Raw genomic sequence first — 20,122 nt, 5'->3', positions numbered from 1 at the left:
GTGTATATGGGGTAGGAAATGTCCTATGTAGGGAGTATATGGGGTAGGAAATGTCCTATGTAGGTTTTAAGTCAAGTACTCCATGTAGAGATAAATAATGTGTTTGTGTGCCCTACGTAGGGAGGAAGTATAGTGTACCTGTCACATGTGTTTGTGTGTCCATCCTGGACCTTGGCCATCCCCTGAGAGGAGGGAGGAGCATGGGGCGGGGTCTCACAGCAAGGAGCTCTCTCTGATTCTCAATCATTCACCTGAGAGGAGAGGGAGGATGGACGGAGAGGGGGAGTAGGGAAACGGGGAGCACGGGGAGGGAAGGATGGAGGGAGGAGGGAGAGAAAGAAGGGAGAAGGAGGGAATAACATTAGAGATTGACTTAGGAGCAATCACATGACTGAAGCAAATTCCAACAGAGCCTATAAGATTTAATGTGCTCTACTTGCTGCAGAGTAAAATACTAAATTGGTATAGGCTATTTGTTGTTATGAAACCACCATCCATTTTCTTTCAAGCAAGCAAAATGTGTAGTCTAGCCACAAAACAGCATGGCATCTACACAGGGGCAAAAAGTACTACTGTGAAGTTGAACGATGCAATTTCACAGAACACACACTCCGGCTGCATCCCAAATGGCACCCTATTCCCATAGGGCTCTAGTCAAAAGTAGTGCACTATATAGGGATAGGGTGCCATTTGAGACACAGACTCAGTCTCAGTCACAGTCTTCAAAACACACAATAGATTGTGTTGTAGTTTCTTCCAAAGCTTCTGACTCCAGATAAAGAAACACGGGAGGTACAGAGGAAGAAGAGGTGAAAGAGGATTTGGGAATGTAGACAGAGAGAGGGAGTGTTTATGCACGGCAGGAAGCAAAGCACTTAGAATATGTGTAAGGCAGAACAACTGACTGAACCTAGCTTCTAATGGCTCTAGTGATGAAGAGGCAGCTAAAGTCAACAACAACAACAACAACACACAGACCTAGTCTGGGCTCATGTCAAACAACACCTTCTCATTTCCAGATGCCTGCGTGGGAGTTAGAGGTTGAAGGAGGGAGAGAAAGAGAGTGATATACTGTTGTTTTATCTCATTTTAGTGAGCTGCATATTCTGACAGTGTCTGCCTAAAGATGAGACACTGATTGGAATTTGAATGGGACATGTTGCATCTGGAGGACTTGCATCAGACACAGAGAGAGAAAGAGATAAAAGAGAGGGAGAGAGAGATGGAAAGTGAGAGAGGGAGACAGAGATAAGGAAAAGGTAAATGTTATTCAGATACTGATGATCTATTATGCACACAGTGTCTGATCTGTGGAGAGGCACAGATTAATACAGGGATGACAAGCCATCAATAACATGAGCACAGATGAGTCAGTGGAGTCAATGGTTGATATTTATGTTCTGTCACATTTGTTTTTCCTGATAATGACAGAAGGGCATTGGAAGAAAATGTCACCTCTCCAATCACAATGCAGCGTTAATGATCCCTGACTAATCTATGACAGGCGATCAATTGACGATTGATATCCGTTTCAAAGATCTCTCAACAAGGGATAGACTCATTATAGCAGTATGCTACGAATTAACTAAAGGGATTAAAATGACACCCTTTTCCCTTCATAGTGTACTACTTTTATAGGGAACGTGGTGGCATTTGGGAGGAAGACATAGCACAATATCAACCCAGCTAGCACATTTGGTTTCTTGTAAATTGTGGGAACGTATGTTTTTGGTTTCACATTGGTTGTTGGAATGAAGCATACGTTTCCTGACCGTTAAAACAGAAAGTAGGTTGCAGGGAGGTTCTGAGAACTTTTTACTCTGGTTCCTTGAAAGTTTTCCTGGGAGGTTTTATTAACACTCTGAGAATGGAAGATATAGGTTATTTTGAGGTTTTTTAATATCTTCCTTAAAACTTTCACTGAATGTTTCAAAAACACTGCTAGCTTATTTTACGCTTAACTTTTTTTAAACTCCAGGCATAGATAGGACATAGATAGTGTGACCAATTAGTAGGCGCGGCCAACACACTTAAAAAAGCTAGAGGATAGAGTTTTGTTGATGCTTATAACGGAATCTCTATGTTTTTAAATAAGTTTTAGAACGTTCTCTGAACATTGGTGTTCTTATGGGTTTTATGGAACATTTTCTAAATGTTCTCGGAAACAATTTGAGAACATGACTTTATAGAACCATGAGCAAACCTGTAGAATGTTCCTAGAATATTACCAAAATTAGAACAAGACAACAGTAAACATGTCATCCCCCACGAATGATGCACCCCCCCCAACCCCACCCGGGCCAATTGAGATATCATGTGTGACTAACACATTTCAGTTAATTACTATAAGTCCCGCCTTGGGCCAATCAGTGGAATTTTGTAAATGCCAGATCTCTATGGCAAGACGCATCATTCACCCAAGTTTTGTCTAAATCGGGCCAGCGCTGTCTGAAATATTGCGTGTGACATACATATGAACGAACGGACTGACAGAGAGTTGTGGGAAGGTTGTATGCAAAATAACTATAGGACAACCACGCTCTCACCAAGCTCTAAGAAATATATGGTTCTCAGAACGTTATGTGCTAGCTGGGAAGGCTTCCCAGTTGGTATACAGACTGCTTCCTCACTGGTTGCCAGCAATTAAAGAACGTTCACACAACATTAGGTAACCAGATATTGTTTGCTGGGAAGTTGTTTTCAGGAACTTGTGAAACTCCTGATGTATAATGTTTGTTGTTTATGTTAATTCAGGCTGAAGTGTGAAGGTATTTAAGTTCTAACTGTAGCTTAGACTCTCTTTGATGCTATGTATGAAGCATCACCAGCTGTTGCAAAACCTACTCATATTCAGTGATTACGCACTTGTGACTAAGTAGCCTATAGCTGTCACAATGTAATTGTTCTCTCTCTCTCTCTCTCTCTCTCTCTCTCTCTCTCTCTCTCTCTCTCTCTCTCTCTCTCCCTCTCTCCCTCTCTCGCTCTCCCCCCCTCTCTCTCTCTCTCTCTCTCTCTCTCTCTCTCTCTCCTCTCTTTCTCCTCCCTCTCTCGCTCTCGCTCTCGCTCTCCCCCCTCTCTCCTCCCTCTCTCTCTCTCTCTCCCCCTCTCTATCTCCCTCCCCTCCCCAGCTCTCTCTCTCTCTCTCTCTCTCTCTCTCTCTCTCTCTCTCTCTCTCTCTCTCTCATCTCTCTCTCTCTCTCTCGCTCCCTCTCTCTCTCTCTCTCTCTCTCTCTCTCTCTCTCTCTCTTTCTCTCTCTCTCTCTCTCTCCTTCCCCCTCTCTCTCTCTATCTCGCTCTCTCTCTGCCCATTCTCTCCCCCTCTCTCTCTCTCTGATTCCTCGCCCCTCTCTCTTCCTCCTCCCCTCTCTCTCTCTCTCTCTCTCTCTCTCTCTCTCTCTCTCTCTCTCTCTCTCTCTCTCTCTCTCTCTCTCTCTCTCTCTCTCTCTCTCTCTCTCTCTCTCTCTCTCTCTCTCTCTCTTTCTCTCTCTCTCTCTCTCTCCCCCCTCTCTCTATCCATCAGTGGTCTGTGACGGCTGTATACCATTATGCATGTCAATGGCTCCTCCACACCGCCCTGCCAGGGCTGGGTACCATTATGCATGTCATATCTTCTCAGCACCGCCATTTCAGCCATCCATGCCAAGAGAGGGGGCTGGGTTTGTGTACTGACCAAGGAGATAGCATAAATATCCCTGTTAAGGAGAGAGAGTCCACACTTATCCTCGTCAAACACAGACGTTACTCACTGGGGCCAGAGTCTGGAGTCCATTGGCCATTACCCCATAGTCAAGTACCCAGAGCTTGGAACCCGTAATCTATTCTAGAACCTGTAGAACAGGAGCCGTCAGGCAGACAATATATCAGTCCTACATAAAGTGGGGGAAAAAAGTATTTAGTCAGCCACCAATTGTGCAAGTTCTCCCACTTCAAAAGATGAGAGAGGCCTGTAATTTTCATCATAGGTACACGTCAACTATGACAGACAAATTGAGGAAAAAAAATCCAGAAAATCACATTGTAGGATTTTTAATGAATTTATTTGCAAATTATGGTGGAAAATAAGTATTTGGTCACCTACAAACAAGCAAGAGTTCTGGCTCTCACAGACCTGTAATGTCTTCTTTAAGAGGCTCCTCTGTCCTCCACTCGTTACCTGTATTAATAGCACCTGTTTGAACTTGTTATCAGTATAAAAGACACCTGTCCACAACCTCAAACAGTCACACTCCAAACTCCACTATGGCCAAGACCAAAGAGCTGTCAAAGGACACCAGAAACAAAATTGTAGACCTGCACCAGGCTGGGAAGACTGAATCTGCAATAGGTAAGCAGCTTGGTTTGAAGAAATCAACTGTGGGAGCAATTATTAGGAAATGGAAGACATACAAGACCACTGATAATCTCCCTCGATCTGGGGCTCCACGCAAGATCTCACCCCGTGGGGTCAAAATGATCACAAGAACGGTGAGCAAAAATCCCATAACCACACGGGGGGACCTAGTGAATGAGAGCTGGGACCAAAGTAACAAAGCCTACCATCAGTAACACACTACGCCGCCAGGGACTCAAATCCTGCAGTGCCAGACGTGTCCCCCTGCTTAAGCCAGTACATGTCCAGGCCCATCTGAAGTTTGCTAGAGTGCATTTGGATGATCCAGAAGAGGATTGGGAGAATGTCATATGGTCAGATGAAACCAAAATATAACTTTTTGGTAAAAACTCAACTCGTCGTGTTTGGAGGACAAAGAATGCTGAGTTGCATCCAAAGAACACCATACCTACTGTGAAGCATGGGGGTGGAAACATCATGCTTTGGGGCTGTTTTTCTGCAAAGGGACCAGGACGACTGATCCATGTATAGGAAAGAATGAATGGGGCCATGTATCGTGAGATTTTGAGTGAAAACCTCCTTCCATCAGCAAGGGCATTGAAGATGAAACTTGGCTGGGTCTTTCAGCATGACAATGATCCCAAACACACCGCCCGGGCAACGAAGGAGTGGCTTCGTAAGAAGCATTTCAAGGTCCTGGAGTGGCCTAGCCAGTCTCCAGATCTCAACCCCATAGAAAATCTTTGGAGGGAGTTGAAAGTCCGTGTTGCCCAGCAACAGCCCCAAAACATCACTGCTCTAGAGGAGATCTGCATGGAGGAATGGGCCAAAATACCAGCAACAGTGTGTGAAAACCTTGTGAAGACTTACAGAAAATGTTTGACCTGTGTCATTGCCAACAAAGGGTATAGAACAAAACTTTTGTTATTGACCAAATACTTATTTTCCACCATAATTTGCAAATAAATTCATAAAAAATCCTACAATGTGATCTTCTGGAGAAAAAAAATTCTCATTTTGTCTGTCATAGTTGACGTGTACCTATGATGAAAATTACAGGCCTCTCTCATCTTTTTAAGTGGGAGAACTTGCACAATTGGTGGCTGACTAAATACTTTTTTCCCCACTGTATATCTATGGTGTAATTTAGGGTTGCAAAATTCTGGTAAGTTTCCCAAAATTCCCAGGTTTTCCAAAAATCTAGGTTGGACAATTCCGGATTTCCTATTTATTTCCCTCTGATTCCGGGAATCTTCCAACCCGGTTGTTACGGATACAGGTATCCTGTGTTTTTGTGTGTTTCTACTCTTTCTGCCCTAATCACAGGTGTCCTGTATGTTCCTGATTGGTGGTCGTTGAGGTGTCTGCTGATTGGACCAATCAGTGAACATTCCTGTTAATTGCACCACCTGTTATTCGTTTGTTCAATCACACATCCCATTTTATAAAAACCAGACTTGTGTTTGTTGAGAGAGAGAGACTTTTTGCCATATGTGAGTATGGACACGGTGGTGTCCTGTGTGTTGTGTACGCACTAAGTTGTTGGTTACCCTATTGGTAACATTATTAGAATATATTTCTTTACCTGAGTGTGGATACTGTTGTATCCTGTGTACTTATTTAATTGCTGAGTACCCTGTTTAGTAGTTTTGTGTTTTTTTGGGGAAAAGGGGGGTTTAAGCTAGTTGCCCTTGGGCGTACATTACCCGTAGGGAAGAAATCTGTCTATAAACACCAGTTAGACCTGAGCGGACCACCCACTGTATTTTTGTATGGTAGCAGTAGCCTAGCGGTTCTTGAGGCAGGCAAGATCAGTTTAGGGGTTTTACACTATTGTTTCATTTCTTGGGTCCTGCTCAGCCCTTTTTCCCAAACCCTTACCGTGTGTTCATAAATAAACACTTTGTGTTTGACGGTAGTTCATGGTAGTTGTGTCTTATTTGTTCTCACTATTCCATGCCACACTTATAATTTACATGAATTTATGTTACGGGTCTCATGTCCATCCACCCTAGATGTTTAGAGCCACGGGGTTCGTAACATAAAGTGGGGGCTCGTCTGGGATCCTATCTATCCCATGCTACTCATGTAAATTAGTTAGTGTCTGGTTCAGTGTTGAGCTTAGCAGCTGTAACTACCTGTTTTTTTTGTGTGTTCAGTAGTCGACGGCTCGTGTTGCTAGTAGGATGGCTACTTTTGATGTGGAAGCATTCTTGGAAAACCCTACGTGGGAGATTTTTGAGAATTGTCGTAGAGTGGATCTACAGGCTTTGGCTGACCACTTTTCTGTACCCATACCGAGGGGTATAGTGAAAGCAGAAGTTAGGGAAGTAGTGTTAGCGATATTGTTAAACGAGCGAGTGCTTGAGTTACCGCCGCCTGAGTCTGCTGCTCCTGTAGGGGATGTGGTTGCTGTTCCTGTAAGCCCATCAGTGTCTGAGGACGAGGCTAAGGCTCCAGCCACATTGCCCCGTTATGACCCACTCTCCCCACTGACTGACAGTGATGCCAGGATCGATGTCCGCTCGACACGGCTCCAAATGGAGGCGGAAGAGCGGGCACACATCAGGCAAGACAAGCTGGAGATGCGTAAAATGGAACTAGAGGCAGAACAGGAGACGCGTAAGCTAGAGGCAGAACAGGAGACGCGTAAGATGGAACTGGAGACGCGTAGGCTTGATCAAGAACTGGAGACGCGTAAGATGGAACTGGAGATGCGTAAAATGGAACTAGAGGCAGAAACAGCGAGGTTAGTCTCTGCTCATACTATGCCTGCTAGTGAGCCAGCCTCTCACCAGCGGTGTCGTCTGCTACATTTGATATTAGTAGACAGATCACCTTGGTACCTGTGTTTAGGGAGTCAGAGGTTGATTCCTATTTCAGTGTGTTTGAGCGTATAGCGGTAGCATTGAAATGGCCCGACGAGGTATGGTGCCTATTACTTCAGTGTAAGCTAACAGGTAAAGCCCAAGAGGTTCTGGCAGCGCTACCTCTTGAAGACAGTTTGAATTATGAGGTGGTCAAAGCTACTGTTCTTCGTGCCTATGAGCTTGTTCCTGAGGCATATCGACAGAGATTTAGGTCTCATAAAAAGTCTCCTACTCAGACTTATGTGGAGTTTGCTAGAGACAAAGGAAATCTGTTTGACAAATGGCACAGTGCTAGTAAGGTAACTGATTTTACCTCTCTACGGGAGTTAATCTTGTTAGAAGAGTTTAAAAATTGCTTACCGGAACGCATTGTAGTTTATCTGAACGAACAGAAAGTATCCTCACTGTCGGAAGCGTCTGTATTGGCAGACGAGTTTGTGTTGACGCATAAGAGCGTGTTTTCGGCTCGTACGGAGAGCAGGGCTGCGGAGTTGCTAACTTCTAGTCCTAGTCGACCAGCAGTACATCCAGCACGCCCAAAAGATGTGCGTCACTGTTTCTATTGTCATAAGGTGGGACATATAGTTAATGATTGCTTTCTGCTAAAACGCAAACCGGGGATGCCTCAGCACGCCAGGCCGCCAACGGGTGTTGGGCTGATTCGTACGGTTGTAGGGCCGGAATCAAGACAGAAGCCTCATAGTGAATGTGGTTTGAAAGTCCCTGTCCCAGATCACAGTTATGAACCGTTCATTTTTGAGGGGTTTGTTTCTATATCAGATGACGAAGCGTCTCAGCGTCCAGTTAGAATCCTCAGAGATACTGGTGCGGCGCAGTCGTTCATACTAGCTGATGTGTTGCCCTTGTCCAGTAATACATATTGTGGTTCCAGTGTGTTAGTACAAGGAATTGAAATGGGTTTCGTCCCAGTGCCATTGCACTTTGTGAACGTACACTCTGAGTTAGTCAGTGGATTGTTCAGAGTGGGCGTATCGTCCTATGTTGCCAGTAAAAGGTGTGACATTTATAATGGGCAACGATATTGCCGGAGGAAAGGTAATACCCATATTGGAGGTATTGGATAAAAGTGACCAGTCTCTCTCCGAGGAGCTGGCACAGGGTTATCCAGATGTGTTCCCCGCTTGTGCTGTCACACGTGCTCAAGCACGACAAGTGGGTGAAGTGGTAGATTTGTCAGACACGATTCTATTCAGAGAGTGTGACCCAGAGGATAGTTCGGGTGCTACCTCTGGTAAGCTGGTGCAGTCTGACCAACAGCCCAGAGAAAGGAAGAAGGATGTGGAACTTGTTGCTGAAGCAATCCAGTTACCAGTTACTCGTGAGCAGCTGATCGCTAACCAACAGGTTGACATTAGCCTGGCTAAATGTTTTTCTAGTGTTGTCTCAAAAGACGAGCTAAAGAAGAAAAACATGGCATACTTCATTGATGGTAATCTCCTCATGCGTAAATGGACATCCCATGTTGACGCTGGCGGAGATTGGAATGCTGTTTACCAAATAGTGATTCCTACAGCCTTTCGACAAAATGTTTTATCCCTCGCTCATGATCACCAGTGGTCCGGACATCTGGGAGTCACCAAGACTTATGATCGTGTTTTGCGACATTTCTTTTGGCCTGGTTTAAAACAAGATGTGGCTCAGTTCTGTCGGACTTGCCACACCTGTCAAGTAGTTGGGAAACCGAACCAGGTTATTTCCCCGCGCCTCTTTGTCCCATACCGGCCATAGGTGAACCATTCGAACATGTGATGGTTGATTGTGTTGGACCATTACCAAAAACAAAATCTGGTAACCAGTTTATGTTGACAATTATGTGTGTGGCCGCCAGGTACCCAGAGGCCATTCCTCTGCGAAGAGGGGTTGGATAATGTGTTGGCAGATGCTTTGTCTCGTGTGTAATGATCTAGGTTTTTTTTTTATCCCGGTAGGGTGGTTTGTTGATTTGGGTGTTGTGATAGATACGTGTGTCGCAAACCATTTTGGTTTGCTCTTTTAAGGGTGGGAGTGTTACGGATACAGGTATCCTGTGTTTTTGTGTGTTTCTACTCTTTCTGCCCTAATCACAGGTGTCCTGTATGTTCCTGATTGGTGGTCGTTGAGGTGTCTGCTGATTGGACCAATCAGTGAACATTCCTGTTAATTGCACCACCTGTTATTCGTTTGTTCAATCACACCTCCCATTTTATAAAAACCAGACTTGTGTTTGTTGAGAGAGAGAGACTTTTTGCCATATGTGAGTATGGACACGGTGGTGTCCTGTGTGTTGTGTACGCACTAAGTTGTTGGTTACCCTATTGGTAACATTATTAGAATATATTTCTTTACCTGAGTGTGGATACTGTTGTATCCTGTGTACTTATTTAATTGCTGAGTACCCTGTTTAGTAGTTTTGTGTGTTTTTTGGGAAAAGGGGGGTTTAAGCTAGTTGCCCTTGGGCGTACATTACCCGTAGGAAGAAATCTGTCTATAAACACCAGTTAGACCTGAGCGGACCACCCACTGTATTTTTGTATGGTAGCAGTAGCCTAGCGGTTCTTGAGGCAGGCAAGATCAGTTTAGGGGGTTTTACACTATTGTTTCATTTCTTGGGTCCTGCTCAGCCCTTTTTCCCAAACCCTTACCGTGTGTTCATAAATAAACACTTTGTGTTTGACGGTAGTTCATGGTAGTTGTGTCTTATTTGTTCTCACTATTCCATGCCACACTTATAATTTACATGAATTTATGTTACGGGTCTCATGTCCATCCACCCTAGATGTTTAGAGCCACGGGGTTCGTAACACCGGTATTCTGGAAAACCTGGAAATGTTTTGGAAAGTTACCGGAATTTTACAACAATAAGACAGCCTGCGCACACTGAAGAACCTCTGAGTTCAGCAGGCCAGCTAAGGAAGATCTCTGGAGTTCAGCAGGCCAGCTAAAGAAGATCTCTGGATTTCAGCAGGCCAGCTAAAGAAGATCTCTGGATTTCAGCAGGCCAGCTAAAGAAGATTTCTGAAGTTCAATGCTTTTGTGTTCTGAATGAGTGAACCCAATCCTTCCCTTCACAGTTTGATTGACAAATTAATTGACAAATGGACGTATTAGTTACAAGTCACAGCTGGCAGCCACTGAGCTGGAGTCAGCCCAGGGTTCACTGAGTGTAAACAAATAGCTTTAGATTATTTTCTGTTCAATACCTCATGCTACAACCACTGTGTTCAGTGTTCAATACCTCATTCTACAACCACTGTGTTCAGTGTTCAATACCTCATGCTACAACCACTGTGTTCAGTGTTCAATACCTCATTCTACAACCACTGTGTTCAGTGTTCAATACCTCATGCTACAACCACTATGTTCAGTGTTCAATACCTCATTCTACAACCACTGTGTTCAGTGTTCAATACCTCATTCTACAACCACTGTGTTCAGTGTTCAATACCTCATGCTACAATCACTATGTTCAGTGTTCAATACCTCATTCTACAACCACTGTGTTCAGTGTTCAATACCTCATTCTACAACCACTGTGTTCAGTGTTCAATACCTCATTCTACAACCACTGTGTTCAGTGTTCAATACCTCATGCTACAACCACTATGTTCAGTGTTCAATACCTCATTCTACAACCACTGTGTTCAGTGTTCAATACCTCATTCTACAACCACTGTGTTCAGTGTTCAATACCTCATTCTACAACCACTGTGTTCAGTGTTCAATACCTCATGCTACAACCACTATGTTCAGTGTTCAATACCTCATGCTACAACCACTGTGTTCAGTGTTAATTGACTTATGGGACTTAATCCTAGGAGTAAAGGATGAAGGCTACTACTGCGAGGAAAAGATAGGAAAGGATATAGAGAGAGTCAAAGAGAGAGAGAGAGCGAGAGAGAGAGAGAGAGCGAGAGAGATAGACAAAGAGAGGGAGAGAGAGAGAGAGAGAGAGAGAGAGACAGAGAGAGACAGAGAGAGAGAGATAGACAAAGAGAGGGAGAGAGACAGAGGGAGAGAGAGAGAGAGAGACAGAGAGAGAGAGAGAGAGAGAGAGAGAGAGAGAGAGAGGGAAAGAGAGACAGACCGGAGGACACAGAAGCTTTCCAGTAACAGCGGCCTTTAGTGAGCGAGGAGGCCCAGGAATTCTGTCAAGAACCACCTCCCCGAGGGCATCGACAAGCCTGACCATTTCCATGGTTACCACAGCACTAGCACGACAGTGGGGGATGATGATTATGATAATAATTATTTGGGGCTGCTTATATTTGTCCTGTTACACAAGTGTGTAATGAAAATGTGTTTCTTGCATATCCCAACATCCCCTGAGACACCGCCAGGAAGTGGGGTCACCATTGTACAGCGCCCCTGGAGCAATTAGGGTTAAGTGGGTTGCTCAAGGGCATAGCAACAGATTTTTCACCTTGTCGGCTCCGGTCACCGCCCACCATGATGATTATGGTGATGGTGATGGTAATGGTGATAAGGAATGATTATGGTGATGAGGCGACAGCTAGGTTGGGTTACAGACGACTGGCTTGACTTGGCTGCTTCACAGACAGACCGCTGCGCCACTCATGAGGCCCTACAGCCAGTGTGGCCAGATGTTCAAACTTTCCCGAGGACCAGAGGCACAGACCGAACCAATCCATTCTGTCCTTGTACCCAGGCAGGCTTTGCCCTGTGGTGCTGCCTCAGGGGGTGGCTACCCCTTCTGTGGGGAGGCTGGGAGACTGGGAGATGGAGGATAAATTTACTCTGACCTTTTATGTTTAATACACTCTGGAATATAACATCTGTACACTTGGCATTTGTACAACTACAGATGTTGGATCTTAATTTGACCCAATTCGTTGCAGGAGGAAAATGATCCTGTAGCAGGAGGATTTGAATAGCTGAAGAAATATTTAGATTCGCCACCAGGGGACAGCTGGAAGCAGTGTTTGTATACAATGCAGTACCAAACCTATATTGTACCTTCGACTGCAGGTCCACTGGGCGCCAGTTCAAATAGCCTATGTAGGCTATGTGCAGGCTACAACTCGTCTCATTTGAATTCTTATGTGGACTATAATAAATTGACATATTTGTAGGGGGTATACAGTGGGGGAAAAAAGTATTTAGTCAGCCACCAATTGTGCAAGGTCTCCCACTTAAAAAGATGAGAGAGGCCTGTAATTTTCATCATAGGTACACGTCAACAATGACAGACAAAATGAGAAAAATAAATCCAGAAAATCACATTGTAGGATTTTTAATGAATTTATTTGCAAATCATGGTGGAAAATAAGTATTTGGTCAATAACAAAAGTTTCTCAATACTTTGTTATATACCCTTTGTTGGCAATGACACAGGTCAAACGTTTTCTGTAAGTCTTCACAAGGTTTTCACACACTGTTGCTGGTATTTTGGCCCATTCCTCCATGCAGATCTCCTCTAGAGCAGTGATGTTTTGGGGCTGTCGCTGGGCAACACGGACTTTCAACTCCCTCCAAAGATTTTCTATGGGGTTGAGATCTGGAGACTGGCTAGGCCACTCCAGGACCTTGAAATGCTTCTTACGAAGCCACTCCTTCGTTGCCCGGGCGGTGTGTTTGGGATCATTGTCATGCTGAAAGACCCAGCCAAGTTTCATCTTCAATGCCCTTGCTGATGGAAGGAGGTTTTCACTCAAAATCTCACGATACATGGCCCCATTCATTCTTTCCTTTACACGGATCAGTCGTCCTGGTCCCTTTGCAGAAAAACAGCCCCAAAGCATGATGTTTCCACCCCCATGCTTCACAGTAGGTATGGTGTTCTTTGGATGCAACTCAGCATTCTTTGTCCTCCAAACACGACGAGTTGAGTTTTTACCAAAAAGTTATATTTTGGTTTCATCTGACAATATGACATTCTCCCAATCCTCTTCTGGATCATCCAAATGCACTCTAGCAATCTTCAGACGGGCCTGGACATGTACTGGCTTAAGCAGGGGGACACGTCTGGCACTGCAGGATTTGAGTCCCTGGCGGCGTAGTGTGTTACTGATGGTAGGCTTTGTTACTTAGGTCCCAGCTCTCTGCAGGTCATTCACTAGGTCCCCCCGTGTGGTTCTGGGATTTTTGCTCACCGTTCTTGTGATCATTTTGACCCCACGGGGTGAGATCTTGCGTGGAGCCCCAGATCGAGGGAGATTATCAGTGGTCAGTATGTCTTCCATTTCCTAATAATTGCTCCCACAGTTGATTTCTTCAAACCAAGCTGCTTACCTATTGCAGATTCAGTCTTCCCAGCCTGGTGCAGGTCTACAATTTTGTTTCTGGTGTCCTTTGACAGCTCTTTGGTCTTGGCCATAGTGGAGTTTGGAGTGTGACTGTTTGAGGTTGTGGACAGGTGTCTTTTATACTGATAACAAGTTCAAACAGGTGCCATTAATACAGGTAACGAGTGGAGGACAGAGGAGCCTCTTAAAGAAGATGTTACAGGTCTGTGAGAGCCAGAAATCTTGCTTGTTTGTAGGTGACCAAATACTTATTTTCCACCATAATTTGCAAATAAATTCATAAAAAAATCCTACAATGTGATTTTCTGGATTTTTTTTCCTCAATTTGTCTGTCATAGTTGACGTGTACCTATGATGAAAATTACAGGCCTCTCTCATCTTTTTAAGTGGGAGAACTTGCACAATTGGTGGCTGACTAAATACTTTTTTCCCCCACTGTATGTATTTTTAGTTAGGGAATATACATATTTTTTAAATAAATTGTTTTATTAAATGTATTATATACAAGCAATAGGCAGAATCAATTACTGGTGTCCTCTGTGGTCCAACGGTTACAGCTGTTGACCCTGGCCAGAGTTGGCATGCGTTCGAATCCGACCCACTGCCTTTTGACTCACCCTCCTCCTATCTTCCCTGTCTTTCCAACACATTTTTAAATATTTTTAGTCATTTAGCAGACGCTCTTATCCAGAGCGACTTACAGTTAGTGAGTGCATACATTTTTCATACTGGCCCCCCGTGGGAATCGAACCCACAACCCTGGCGTTGCAAGCGCCATGCTCTACCAACTGAGCTACAGGAGACTACACTGTTCTATCTCTTCAATAAAAGCTAAAAAAATTATGAAAGGAGTGGGACTGCCCCATTCCTTAAAAAACACCTTTAGTAAATCATTGGACAAATAACATTTTGATTGTGACTGCACGTCCAACATAAAACATGATTATAAATAAGACAAGCTAGGCTAAATTGATTCATAGAACATGCACAGACCTACTAAGCAACAATAGATGCTATGCTAACTAATATATAAAGCAACAATAGATGCTATGCTAACTGATATATAAAGCAACAATAGATGCTATGCTAACTGATATATAAATTAAGAATAGATACTATGCTAACTGATATTTAAAGCAACAATAGATTCTATGCTAACTGATATATGCTAACTGATTCCACCATTGAAAGAGAAAACAAAATTAGAAATAGAAAATAAACTCCATATGCTGAGATTCAGGTCTGAGAGTTTGAGGTAGAAATTAAAAACTTCAGAGGACTTTTAAGCATCGAATACATTGCAAGTTTGCCGTTTCACTTTTGGATTAACACACTGAATGAGTGGAGGAGTTCCACCATCGGATCGTTAATTTTCCAATTAATTTAGATAGCCTCTAGCCCAGTGGTGTAGTGGTGCCTGGAGAAGTGGGTATACCAAGTGGCCCGCCTGCCGAAGGAAAAGCTCCCTGTGTGAAAAACTCTATGAGAAACAGTGACATACACTCTGAATGACCTAAGATAATCAATCCAATATTGGTCTTTCACAGTCAGGCCAACCCAATCTGTACTGTGGAAGTAGGCTAATCAACTGAGTCAGAAATTCACAGGTTTAAGATTTTTTCCATTATCTTCAGGTTTCTCAAAGTCAAACTTTTTTAATAGAAAAACAACTAAATTGGATGTTCTAAGTACACAAAAAGTCTTCATCCACATCAGTAGACCACTTTTTCATGATATCCAATTGATAGTTACAATCTTGTCTCAGTGCTGTAACTCCCCAACTGTCTCGGGAGAGGCGAAGGTGGAGTCATGCGTCCTCCGAAACATGACCCGCCAAGCCGCGCTGCTTCTTAACACACTGCTCGCTTAACCCGGAAGCCAGCTGCACCAATGTGTCGGAGGAAACACTGTTCAAACTGACAAACGGAGTCAGCTTGCAGGAGCCCAGCCCCGCCACAAGGAGTAGCTAGAGCACGATGAGCCAAGGAAATCACCCCTGGCCAAACCTGGACCCTATGGGGATCAAACCCAAGGCTGTAGTGGCACCTCAGCACTGCGATGCAGTGGCTTAGACCGCTGCGCCAACTCGGGAGGCCCCCAGGAGACCACTTTTGAGGTCTGGGAAAACATTTGAGTGTAGTTACCCTTCAGTTCAAGTGCAGGCACCTATCACCGTTGTTTGGTTGGTGGTGTTTCTGTAGCAAATGAGATGGTGTTTGCAAAACAAACGGCCAAATAATTATGATATAATTCTGCTTCTTAATTGAGAAGGTTTTTGGGAAAGCCTTTCCATCTATCTACCAGAAGACGGTTAGGCCTACCATTAGCATCGCTATATGTTTCATGTTCCTTAATTGTTTGAAACTGGACATTTTACTTCATATTATGACGCATGTCTTACAATAACCAAAATCCCACCATAGAAACCTTAAGGCAATTATTTTATAAAGACTTCCTCATATGTGTTCTCCTGTTCTATTGGTTTTCTTTAAACTTTCTTTCATTGTCTAGCAGCCAAAAGCATTATTCTTATTCATATTAGCATCCTATGATAGTTGTTGCATTTTTAATGGATATTTCCATCTCTGTCCATGAAACCCCTTGCATGTGCATTTTAGAACAGTGTTTTCCAGCATATTGCATTATGGACCATTTGCAGTTAGGCCTACCACCGTGTGAAAATTGCTGCACGTAAAATTTGAAGAAATAATAGTTGATCAACATTTTAAGCTAAATATTCTGATCTGTTCCATCAGCCTTATTATTACGTGACAATGGATAGGCTAATGGGTAGCCTACAAAATCTATTGGATATAATCAAATAACATGGGGCCTATTGCAACCATCGATGGCACTAGATTATCGCCAGTTGATGTCTTGCTAAACCATCAATATGTGTTAAATTCACCCGCACAGCTGATCTCAATTACAACCATTACTGTTCACCTCATTACCGCTCCAGTCATAAAATATATATTTACCCTCTGGTTGGTATTGTCATCACAACAACGTAGTCCTTTTTGAACAGACTATGGGCGATTTACAGTGCATTCGGAAAGGAATTCAGGCCCCTTGACTTTTTCCACATTTTGTTACATTACAGCCTTATTCTAAAATGGATTAAATTGTATTTTTTCCTCATCAATCTACACACAATACCCCATAATGACAAAGCAAAAACAGGTTTTTATAAATTTTAGCTAATTTATTTAAAAAAACATTGAAATATTACATTTACTTACGTATTCAGACCATTTACTCAGTACTTTGCTGAAGCACATTTGGCAGCGATTACAGCCTCGAGTCTTCTTGAGTATGACGCTACAAGCTTGGCACACCTGTATTTGGGGAGTTTCTCTCATTCCTCTCTGCAGATCCTCTCAAGCTCTGTCAGGTTGGATGGAGAGCGTTGCTGCACAGATATTTTCAGGTCTCTCCAGAGATGTTCGATTGGGTTCAAGTCCAGGCTCTGGCTGGGAAACACTGAAGGACATTCAGAGACTTGTCCCGAAGCCACTCCTGCATTGTATTGGCTGTGTGCTTAAGGTTATGGTCCTGTTGGAAGGTGAACCTTCGCCCCAGTCTGAGGTCCTGAGCGCTCTGGAGCAGGTTTTCATCAAGGATCTCTATGTACTTTTCTCCGTTCATCTTTCCCTCGATCCTGACTAGTCTCCCAGTCCCTGCCGCTGAAAAACATCCCCAAAGCAGGATGCTACCACCACCATGCTTCACCGTAGTTTTTGCTTTGTCATTATGGGGTATTGTGTGTAGATTGATGAGTAAAATGTTTTATTTAATACATTTTAGAATATGGCTGTAATGTAACAAAATGTGGGAAAAGGGAAGTGGTCTGAATACTTGTATGTCAAGGTGGAAATCAATGTCTATCTTGTCTTATTAAGCTATATAAAATGACAGTTGTTGATGTGTATGGATGCATTTCAGATACATTTTTGTACATTTGAATTGTTTTTATTTTATCATTCTAAAAACATTTTTACCCTTATTTTACCAGGTAAGTTGACAGAGAACACATTGTAATTTACAGCAAAAACCTGAGGAATAGTTACAGAGGAGAGGAGGGGGGATAAATGAGTCAATTGGAAGCTGGGGATGATTAGGTAAATCAGCTTTTAGTTTTCTTGTACCTTATTTGTGGAACAATCTTCAAAATGTTCTTAAATTTGATGTTTTGGTGCCTCTACAGCAATTCAGAAAGCAGATTGAGGACCTTATTGCTGATGAATGTGTTTAAATGTCTTGGAATGGCCTAGTCAAAGCCTAGACCTCAATCCAATTCAGAATCTGCGGTATGACTTAAAGATTGCTGTACACCAGCGGAACCCATCCAACTTGAAGGAGCTGGAGCAGTTTTTCCTTGAAGAATGGGCAAAAATCCAAGTGGCTAGATGTGCCAAGCTTATAGGGACATACCCCAAGAGACTTGCAGCTGTAATTGCTGCAAAAGGTGGCTCTACAAAGTATTGACTTTGGGTGGGTGAATAGTTATGCGCGCTCAAGTTCTCTTTTTTGTGGTCTTATTTCTTGTTTGTTTCACAAGAAAACATATTTTGCATCTTCAAAGTGGTAGGCATATTGTGTAAATCAAATGATACAAACCCCCAAAAAATCCATTTTAATTCCAGGTTGTAAGGCAATGTCACGATCGTTGAGAGACGGGTCAGACCAAGGTGCAGCGTGGTATGCGAACATGTGTATTTAATAATAAACACAAAACAAAACAACAAACCAACGTAACGTGAAGTCCAAGGCTATACACAATACAAGCCAAACACAGGAACAAGAAAACAGGCTACTTAAGTATGATCCTCAATCAGAGACAACGAGCGACAGCTGCCTCTGATTGGGAATCACACCCGGACAAACATAGAAATACGAATCTAGATCCTACACATAGAAAACATCACATATATTCCCACACCCTGACTAAACCAACAAATGTTCCATACGTCAGGGCGTGACAGTACCCCCCACCAAAGGTGCGGACTTCGACCACACAAACCTGACATAACAGGGTAGGATCCGGGTGGGCATTTCGCCTCGGAAGCGGATCCGGTTCCGGGCGTGACGACCTCTTCCTCTCAGCCTCCCCGTTGCGCCCCTGGTCTGGTCTGGACCTCGGCGCGTTGCTTCCCCTCTCCTTCCTCCCAACGATGCACCAAGCCCTGTCTGGACCCTGGTGTGGGAGACCCCGAACCTGGAGAGGGGCTGACGTCTGGACCTGGATCGGCAATCCTCCCGTGATGCACCAAGCCCTGTCTGGACCCTGGTGTGGGAGGCCCCGACCCTGGAGAGGGGCTGACTTCTGGGTCTGAAGTGGAGCCGCTGACCCGAGCTGGACTGGGCACTAGTGGAGCGGACTGCTCTGGCTCCGGAATGGATCCGCTGACCGGAGCTGGATTGGGCACCGGTGGAGCAGACTGCTCTGGCTCCGGAGTGGAGCCACTGACCGGAGCTGGACTAGGCACCGGTGGAGTGGACTGCTCTGGCTCCGGAATGGATCCGCTGATCGGAGCTGGACAGGGGGAACCGGTGGAGCGGACCGCTCTGGCTCCGGAGTGGAGCCGCTGACCGGAGCTGCACTGGACCCCGGTGGAGAGGACTGCTCTGGCTCCGGAGTGGAGCCGCTGACCGGAGCTGGACTAGGCACCGGTGGAGCGGACTGCTCTGGCTCCGGAGTGGAGCCGCTGACCGGAGCTGCACTGGACCCCGGTGGAGCGGACTGCTCTGGCTCCGGAGTGGAGCCACTGACCGGAGCTGGACTGGGCACCGGTGGAGCGGAGTGGAGCCGCTGACCGGAGCTGGACTTGGCACTGGTGAAGCGGACTACTCTGGCTCCGGAGTGGAGCAGCTGACCGGTGCTGAACCAGGCACCGGTGGAACGGGCACGGGCCGTGCCGGACTGGGAACACACACCACTGGCTTGGTGCGAGGAGCAGGGACGGGCCGGACTGGGAACACGCACCACTGGTCTGGTGCGGGGAGCAGGAACGGGCCAGGCCGGACTGGGGACGCGCACCACTGGTCTGGTGCGAGGAGCAGGCACGGGCCGTACCGGACTGGAGACACGCACCACAGGCCTGGTGCGGGGAGCAGGTACGGGGTGTACCGGGCTGGCGACACGCACCACTGGTTTGGTGCGAGGAGCAGGGACGGGCCGTACTGGACTGGGAACACGCACCACTGGCTTGGTGTGGGGAGCAGGTACGGGGCGTACCGGGCTGGCGACACGCACCACTGGTTTGGTGCGAGGAGCAGGTACGGGCCGTACCGGACTGGATACACGCACCACTGGTTTGGTGCGGGGAGCAGGCACGAGGCGTACCGGACAGGGAACCGGCGCTGGAGGTCTACGACTGTACCAGTCCTTTACTCTCCGCGCCCAGTCCTCCTCCAGTGAGGACTCCTCCCTGAGCCCCCACGAGTGCAGTGGTCGGGGCTCTTCTCTATCGATCCCCGACCACACTTTTAGCCCCCCCCCAAAAAAAATGTTTTCTTGGGGCTGTCTCGCGGGCTTCCTCCTCGGCCGACGCCTTCTGCGTTCCTCTCCTGCCTGGGCCTCCTCCTTCGCCCAGGGTCCTTTTCCTGCCAAAATCTCCTCCCATGTCCAAAAACTCTTCCCCACCTGTGTCCAGGGT

This window comes from Coregonus clupeaformis, unplaced genomic scaffold (assembly GCF_020615455.1).
Source record: "Coregonus clupeaformis isolate EN_2021a unplaced genomic scaffold, ASM2061545v1 scaf0024, whole genome shotgun sequence".
NCBI lineage: Eukaryota > Metazoa > Chordata > Actinopteri > Salmoniformes > Salmonidae > Coregonus > Coregonus clupeaformis.
Note: the sequence above shows the minus strand (reverse complement) of the source record.